This window comes from Tripterygium wilfordii, chromosome 7 (assembly GCF_013401445.1).
Source record: "Tripterygium wilfordii isolate XIE 37 chromosome 7, ASM1340144v1, whole genome shotgun sequence".
Taxonomy (NCBI): domain Eukaryota; kingdom Viridiplantae; phylum Streptophyta; class Magnoliopsida; order Celastrales; family Celastraceae; genus Tripterygium; species Tripterygium wilfordii.
This window is the reverse complement of record NC_052238.1, coordinates 11126683-11134740: the sequence shown is the minus strand read 5'-3', so window position 1 is coordinate 11134740 and position 8058 is coordinate 11126683.

The window sequence follows — 8058 nt, the reverse complement described above, 5'->3', positions numbered from 1 at the left end:
AAACTAGCAAGTTAGACTTCTAAGAACACGAAACAGAGTACAACGGTCCACTTTGATGCTTTACGAATGCTCAATTCTGTCCATAGACGAGCTTTTCAAGTTTTGTGCATTTTCAAACATAACGTGGTTTATTGGCATCTTTATCGAACGAAACGTTGTACAAAAGCTAAACTAGCAAGTTACACTTCTAAGAACACTAAATAGAGTAAAATGGTGCACTTTGATGCTTTAGGAATGCTCAATTCTGTCCATAGACAAACTTTTCAAGTTTCGTCCAATTTCAAACATAACTTGGTCTATTGGTATCTTTACCTAACGAAACGTTGTACAAAAGCTAAAATAGCAAGTTAGACTGCTAAGAATACTAAATAGAGTACAACGGTCCACTTTGATGCTTTAGGAATGCTCAATTCTGTCCATAGATGAGCTTTTAAAATTTTGTGCAATTTGAAAAAAAACTTGGTCTATTCGTATCTTTATCGAATGAAACGTTGTACAAAAGCTACACTAGCAAGTTACACTTCTAACTATGCTAAATAGAGTACAACGGTCCACTTTGATGCTTTAGCAATGCGCAATTTTGTCCATGGATAAACTTTTCAAGTTTTGTACGATTTGAAACATAACTTGGTCCATTGGTATCTTTACCTAACGAAACGTTGTACGAAAGCTAAACTAGCAAGTTAGACTGCTAAAAACGCTAAATAAAGTGCAATGGTCCACTTAGATGCATTGCGAACGCGAAATTATGTCCATAGAAGAGCTTTGAAGGTTTTGTGCAATTTCAAGCGTAACTTGGTCTATTGGCATCTTTACCTAACGAAACGTTGTACGAAAGCTAAACTAGCAAGTTAGACTTCTAAGAACACTAAATAGAGTGCAAAGGTCCACTTTGATGCTTTACGATTGGTCAATTCTATCCAAAGACGAGCTTTTCAAGTTTCTTGCAATTTCGAACATAACTTGATCTATTGGCATCTTTACCTAACGAAACGTTGTACGATAGCTAAACTAGCAAGTTAGACTTCTAACAACACTAAATAGAGTACAACGGTCCACTTTGATGCTTTAAGAATGCTCAGTTATGTCCATAGATGAGCTTTTAAGGTTTTGTGCAATTTCAGGCATAACTTGCTCTATGGGCATCTTTACCTAACGAAACGTTGTACAAAAGCTAAACTAGCAAGTTACACTTCCAATGACACTAAATAGAGTACAACGGTCCACTTTGATGCTTTAGGAATGCTCAATTCTGTCCATAGACAAACTTGGTTTATTGGCATCTTTCTCGAACGAAACATTGTACACAAGCTAAACTAGCAAGTTACACTTCTAAGACCACTAAATAGAGTACAACGGTCCACTTTGATGCTTTAGGAATGCTCAATTCTGTCCATGCACAAACTTTTCAAGTTTTGTGCAATTTCAAACATAAGTTGGTCTATTGGTACCTTTACCTAACGAAACATTATACGAAAGCTAAACTAGCAAGTTAGACTGCACAGAACACTAAATAGAGTACAAACGTCCACTTCGATGCATTACAATTGCTCAATTCTTTCCAAGGACGACCTTTTCAAGTTTCTTGCAATTTCAAACATAACTTGGTCTATTGGCATCATTACCTAACGAAACGTTGTAGAAAAGCTAAACAAGCAAGTTAGACTGCTAAGAACATTAAATAGAGTACAACTGTCCACTTTGATGCTTTAGGAATGCTCAATTCTGTCCATAGATGAGCTTTTAAAGTTTTGTGCAATTTGAAACAAAACTTGGTCTATTGGTATCTTTACCTAACGAAACGTTGTACGAAAGCTAAACCAGCATGTTAGACTGCTAAGAACACTAAATAGAGTACAACGGTCCACTTTGATGCTTTAGGAATGCTCAATTCTGTCCATAGACGAGCTTTTAAAGTATTGTGCAATTTGAAACAAAACTTGGTCTATTAGTATCTTTACCGAACGAAACGTTGTACGAAAGCTAAACTAGCAAGTTAGACTGGTAAGAAAACTATATAGAGTACAACAGTCCACTTTGATGCTTTGGGAACGCTCAATTCTGTCCATAGATGAGCTTTTAAGGTTTTGTGCAATTTCAAGCATAACTTGGTCTATTGGCATCTTTACCAAATGAAACGTTGTAAGCAAGCTAAACTAGCAAGTTAAATTTCTAAGAACACTAAATAGAGTACAAAGGTCCGCTTTCATGCATTACGATTGCACAATTCTGTCCAAAGATGAGATTTTCAAGTTTCTTGCAATTTCAAACATAACTTGATCTATTGACATCTTTACCTAACGAAACGTTGTACGAAAGCTAAACTAGCAAGTTAGACTGGCAAGAAAACTAAATAGAGTATAACTTTCCACTTTGATGCTTTGGGAACGCTCAATTCTGTCCATAGATGTGCTTTTAAGGTTTTGTGCAATTTCAAGCATAACTTGGTGTATTGGCATCTTTACATAACGAAACGTTGTACGAAGGCTAAAGTAGCAAGTTGGACTTCTAAGAACACTAAATAGAGTACAAAGGTCCGCTTTGATGCGTTACGATTACTCAATTCTGTCCAAGGACGAGATTTTCAAGTTTCTTGCAATTTCAAACATAACTTGATCTATTGGCATCTTTACCTAATGAAACGTTGTACGAAAGCTAAACTAGCAAGTTAGACTGGTAAGAAAACTAAATAGAGTACAATTGTCCACTTTGATGCTTTGGGAACGCTCAATTCTGTCCATAGATGAGCATTTAAGGTTTTGTGCAATTTCAAGCAGAACTTGGTCTATTGGCATCTTTACCTAATGAAACGTTGTACGAAAGTAAACTAGAAAGTTAGACTTCTAAGAACGCTAAATAGAGTACAAAGGTCCACTTTGATGCTTTACGATTGCTCAATTCCATCCAAAGATGAGCTTTTCAAGTTTCTTGCAATTTCGAACATAACTTGGTCTATTGGCATCTTTACCTAACGAAACGCTGTATGAAAGGTCAACTAGCAAGTTAGACTGCTAAGAAAACTAAATAGAGTACAACGGTCCACTTTGATTCTTTGGGAACAGTCAATTCTGTCCATAGATTAGCCTTTAAGGTTTTGTGCAATTTCAGGCATAACTTGGTCTATGTGCATCTTTACCAAACGAAACATTGTACAAAAGCTAAACTAGCAAGTTACACTTCCAACGACACTAAATAGAGTACAACGGTCGACTTTGATGCTTTAGGAATGCTCAATTATGTCCATAGAGAAACTTTTCAAGTTTTGTGCAATTTCTAACATAACTTGGTTTATTGGCATCTTTCTCGAACGAAACATTGTACAAAAGCTAAACTAGCAAGTTACACTTCTAAGAACACTAAATAGAGTACAACGGTCCACTTTGATGCTTTAGGAATGCTCAATTCTATCCATAGACAAACTTTTCAAGTTTTGTGCAATTTGAAACATAACATGGTCTATTGGTACCTTTACCCAATGAAACGTTATACGAAAGCTAAACTAGCAAGTTAGACTTCTAATAACACCAAATACAGTACAAAGGTCCACTTTGATGCGTTACGATTGCTCAATTTTCTCCAAGGACGAGCTTTTCAAGTTTCTTACTATTTCAAACATAACTTTGTCTATTGGCATCTTTACCTAACGAAATGTTGTACAAAAGCTAAACTAGCAAGTTAGACTGCTAAGAACACTAAATAGAGTACAACGGTCCACTTTGATGCTTTAGGAATGCTCAATTCTGTCCATAGATGAGCTTTTAAAGTTTTGTGGAATTTGAAACAAAACTTGGTCTATCGGCATCTTTACCTAACGAAACGTTGTACGAAAGCTAAACTAGCAAGTTAGACTTCTAAGAACACTAAATAGAGTACAAAAGTCCACGTTGATGCTTTACAATTGCTCAATTATTTCCAAAGATGAGCTTTTCAAGTTTCTTGCAATTTCGAACATAACTTGGTCTATTGGCATCTTGACCTAACGAAACGTTGTACGAAAGCTAAACTAGCAAGTTAGACTGGTAAGAAAACTAAATAGAGTACAACGGTCCACTTTGATGCTTTGGGAACGCTCAATTTTGTCCATAGATTTACCTAACGAAACGTTGTACGAAAGCTAAACTAGCAAGTTAGACTTCTAAGAACACTAAATAGAGTACAAAGGTCCACTTTGATGCTTTACGATTGCTCGATTCTGTCCAAAGACGAGCTTTCCAAGTTTCTTGCAATTTCGAACATAACTTGGTTTATTGGCAGCATTCTCGAACGACACATTGTACAAAAGCTAAACTAGGAAGTTACACTTCTAAGAACACTAAAGAGAGTACAACGGTCCACTTTTATTCTTTGCGAATGCTCAATTATGTCCATAGATGAGGTTTTAAGGTTTTGTGCAATTCCAGGCATAACTTGGTCTATGCGCATCTTTACCTAACGAAACGTTGTACAAAAGCTAAACTAGAAAGTTACACTTCTAACGACACTAAATAGAGTACAACGGTCGACTTAGATGCTTTAGGAATGCTCAATTCTGTCCATAGACAAACTTTTCAAGTTTTGTGCAATTTCTGACATAACATGGTTTACTTGCATCTTTCTCGAACGAAAGATTGTACAAAAGCAAAACTAGCAAGTTACACCTCTGAGAACACTAAATAGAGTACAAGGGTCCACTTTGATGCTTTAGGAATGCTCAATTCTATCCATAGACAAACTTTTCAAGTTTTGTGCAATTTGAAACATAACATAGTCTATTGGTACCTCTACCTAACGAGACGTTATACGAAAGCTAAACTAGCAAGTTAGACTTCCAAGAACACCAAATAGAGTACAAAGGTCCACTTTGATGCATTACGATTGCTCAATTCTGTCCAAAGACGAGCTTTTCAAGTTTCTTGCAATTTCAAACATAACTTGGTCTATTGGCATCTTTACCTAGCGGAACGTTGTGCAAAAGCTAAACTAGCAAGTTAGACTGCTAAGAACACTAAATAGAGTACAACGGTCCACTTTGATGCTTTAGGAATGCTCAATTCTGTCCATAGATGAACTTTTAAAGTTTTGCGCAATTTGAAACAAAACTTGGTCTATTGGTATCTTTACCCAACGAAATGTTGCACGAAAGCCAAAGTTGCAAGTTAGACTGGTAAGAAAACTAAATAGAGTACAACGGTCCACTTTGATGCTTTGGGAACGCTCAATTCTGTCCATAGATGAGCTTTTAAGGTTTTGTGCAATTTCAAGCGTAACTTGGTCTATTGGCATCTTTACCTAACGAAACGTTGTATGAAAGCTAAACTAGCAAGTTACACTTCTAAGAACACTAAATAGAGTACAACGGTCCACTTTGATGCTTTAGGAATGCTCAATTCTATCCATAGACAAACATTTCATGTTTTGTGCAATTTGAAACATAACATGGTCTATTGGCACCTTTACCTAACGAAACATTATACGAAAGCTAAACTAGCAAGTTAGACTTCTAATAACACCAAATAGAGTACAAAGGTCCACTTTAATGCATTACAATTGCTCAATTCTGTTCAAAGACGAGATTTTCAAGTTTCTTGCAATTTCAAACAAAACGAAACGTTGTACAAAAGCTAAACTTGCAAGTTAGACTGCTAAGAACACTAAATAGAGTACAACGGTCCACTTTGATGCTTTAGGAACGCTCCATTCTGTCCATGGATGAGCTTTTAAAGTTTTGTGGAATTTGAAACAAAACTTGGTCTATCGGCATCTTTACCTAACGAAACGTTGTACGAAAGCTAAACTAGCAAGTTAGACTTCTAAGAACACTAAATAGAGTACAAAAGTCCACGTTGATGCTTTACAATTGCTCAATTATTTCCAAAGATGAGCTTTTCAAGTTTCTTGCAATTTCGAACATAACTTGGTCTATTGGCATCTTGACCTAACGAAACGTTGTACGAAAGCTAAACTAGCAAGTTAGACTGGTAAGAAAACTAAATAGAGTACAACGGTCCACTTTGATGCTTTGGGAACGCTCAATTTTGTCCATAGATGAGCTTTTAAGGTTTTATGCAATTTCAAGCATAACTTGGTCTATAGGCATCTTTACCTAACGAAACGTTATACGGAAGCTAAAGTAGCAAGTTAGACTTCTAAGAACACTAAATAGAGTACAAAAGTCCACGTTGATGCTTTACGATTGCTTGATTCTGTCCAAAGACGAGCCTTTCAAGTTTCTTGCACTTTCGAACATAACTTGGTCTATTGGCATCTTTACCTAACGAAACGTTGTACGAAAGCTAAACTAGCAAGTTAGACTGCCAAGAAAACTAAATAGAGTCAACGGTCCACTTTGATGCTTTGGGAACGCTCAATTTTGTCCATAGATGAGCTTTTAAGGTTTTGTGCAATTTCAAGCATAACTTGGTCGATTGGCAACTTTACCTAATGAAACGTTGTACGAAAGCTATACTAGAAAGTTAAACTTCTAACGACACTAAATAGAGTACAACGGTCGACTTAGATGCTTTAGGAATGCTCAATTCTGTCCATAGACAAACTTTTCAAGTTTTGTGCAATTTCTGACATAACATGGTTTACTTGCATCTTTCTCGAACGAAACATTGTACAAAAGCAAAACTAGCAAGTTACACCTCTGAGAACACTAAATAGAGTACAAGGGTCCACTTTGATGCTTTAGGAATGCTCAATTCTATCCATAGACAAACTTTTCAAGTTTTGTGCAATTTGAAACATAACATAGTCTATTGGTACCTCTACCTAACGAGACGTTATACGAAAGCTAAACTAGCAAGTTAGACTTCCAAGAACACCAAATAGAGTACAAAGGTCCACTTTGATGCATTACGATTGCTCAATTCTGTCCAAAGACGAGCTTTTCAAGTTTCTTGCAATTTCAAACATAACTTGGTCTATTGGCATCTTTACCTAGCGGAACGTTGTGCAAAAGCTAAACTAGCAAGTTAGACTGCTAAGAACACTAAATAGAGTACAACGGTCCACTTTGATGCTTTAGGAATGCTCAACTCTGTCCATAGATGAGCTTTTAAAGTTTTGCGCAATTTGAAACAAAACTTGGTCTATTGGTATGTTTACCCAACGAAATGTTGCACGAAAGCCAAAGTTGCAAGTTAGACTGGTAAGAAAACTAAATAGAGTACAACGGTCCACTTTGATGCTTTGGGAACGCTCAATTCTGTCCATAGATGAGCTTTTAAGGTTTTGTGCAATTTCAAGCGTAACTTGGTCTATTGGCATCTTTACCTAACGAAACGTTGTATGAAAGCTAAACTAGCAAGTTACACTTCTAAGAACACTAAATAGAGTACAACGGTCCACTTTGATGCTTTAGGAATGCTCAATTCTATCCATAGACAAACATTTCATGTTTTGTGCAATTTGAAACATAACATGGTCTATTGGCACCTTTACCTAACGAAACATTATACGAAAGCTAAACTAGCAAGTTAGACTTCTAATAACACCAAATAGAGTACAAAGGTCCACTTTAATGCATTACAATTGCTCAATTCTGTCCAAAGACGAGATTTTCAAGTTTCTTGCAATTTCAAACATAACTTGGTCTATTGGCATCTTTACCTAACGAAACGTTGTACAAAAGCTAAACTTGCAAGTTAGACTGCTAAGAACACTAAATAGAGTACCACGGTCCACTTTGATGCTTTAGGAACGCTCCATTCTGTCCATGGATGAGCTTTTAAAGTTTTGTGGAATTTGAAACAAAACTTGGTCTATCGGCATCTTTACCTAACGAAACGTTGTACGAAAGCTAAACTAGCAAGTTAGACTTCTAAGAACACTAAATAGAGTACAAAAGTCCACGTTGATGCTTTACAATTGCTCAATTATTTCCAAAGATGAGCTTTTCAAGTTTCTTGCAATTTCGAACATAACTTGGTCTATTGGCATCTTGACCTAACGAAACGTTGTACGAAAGCTAAACTAGCAAGTTAGACTGGTAAGAAAACTAAATAGAGTACAACAGTCCACTTTGATGCTTTGGGAACGCTCAATTTTGTCCATAGATGAGCTTTTAAGGTTTTA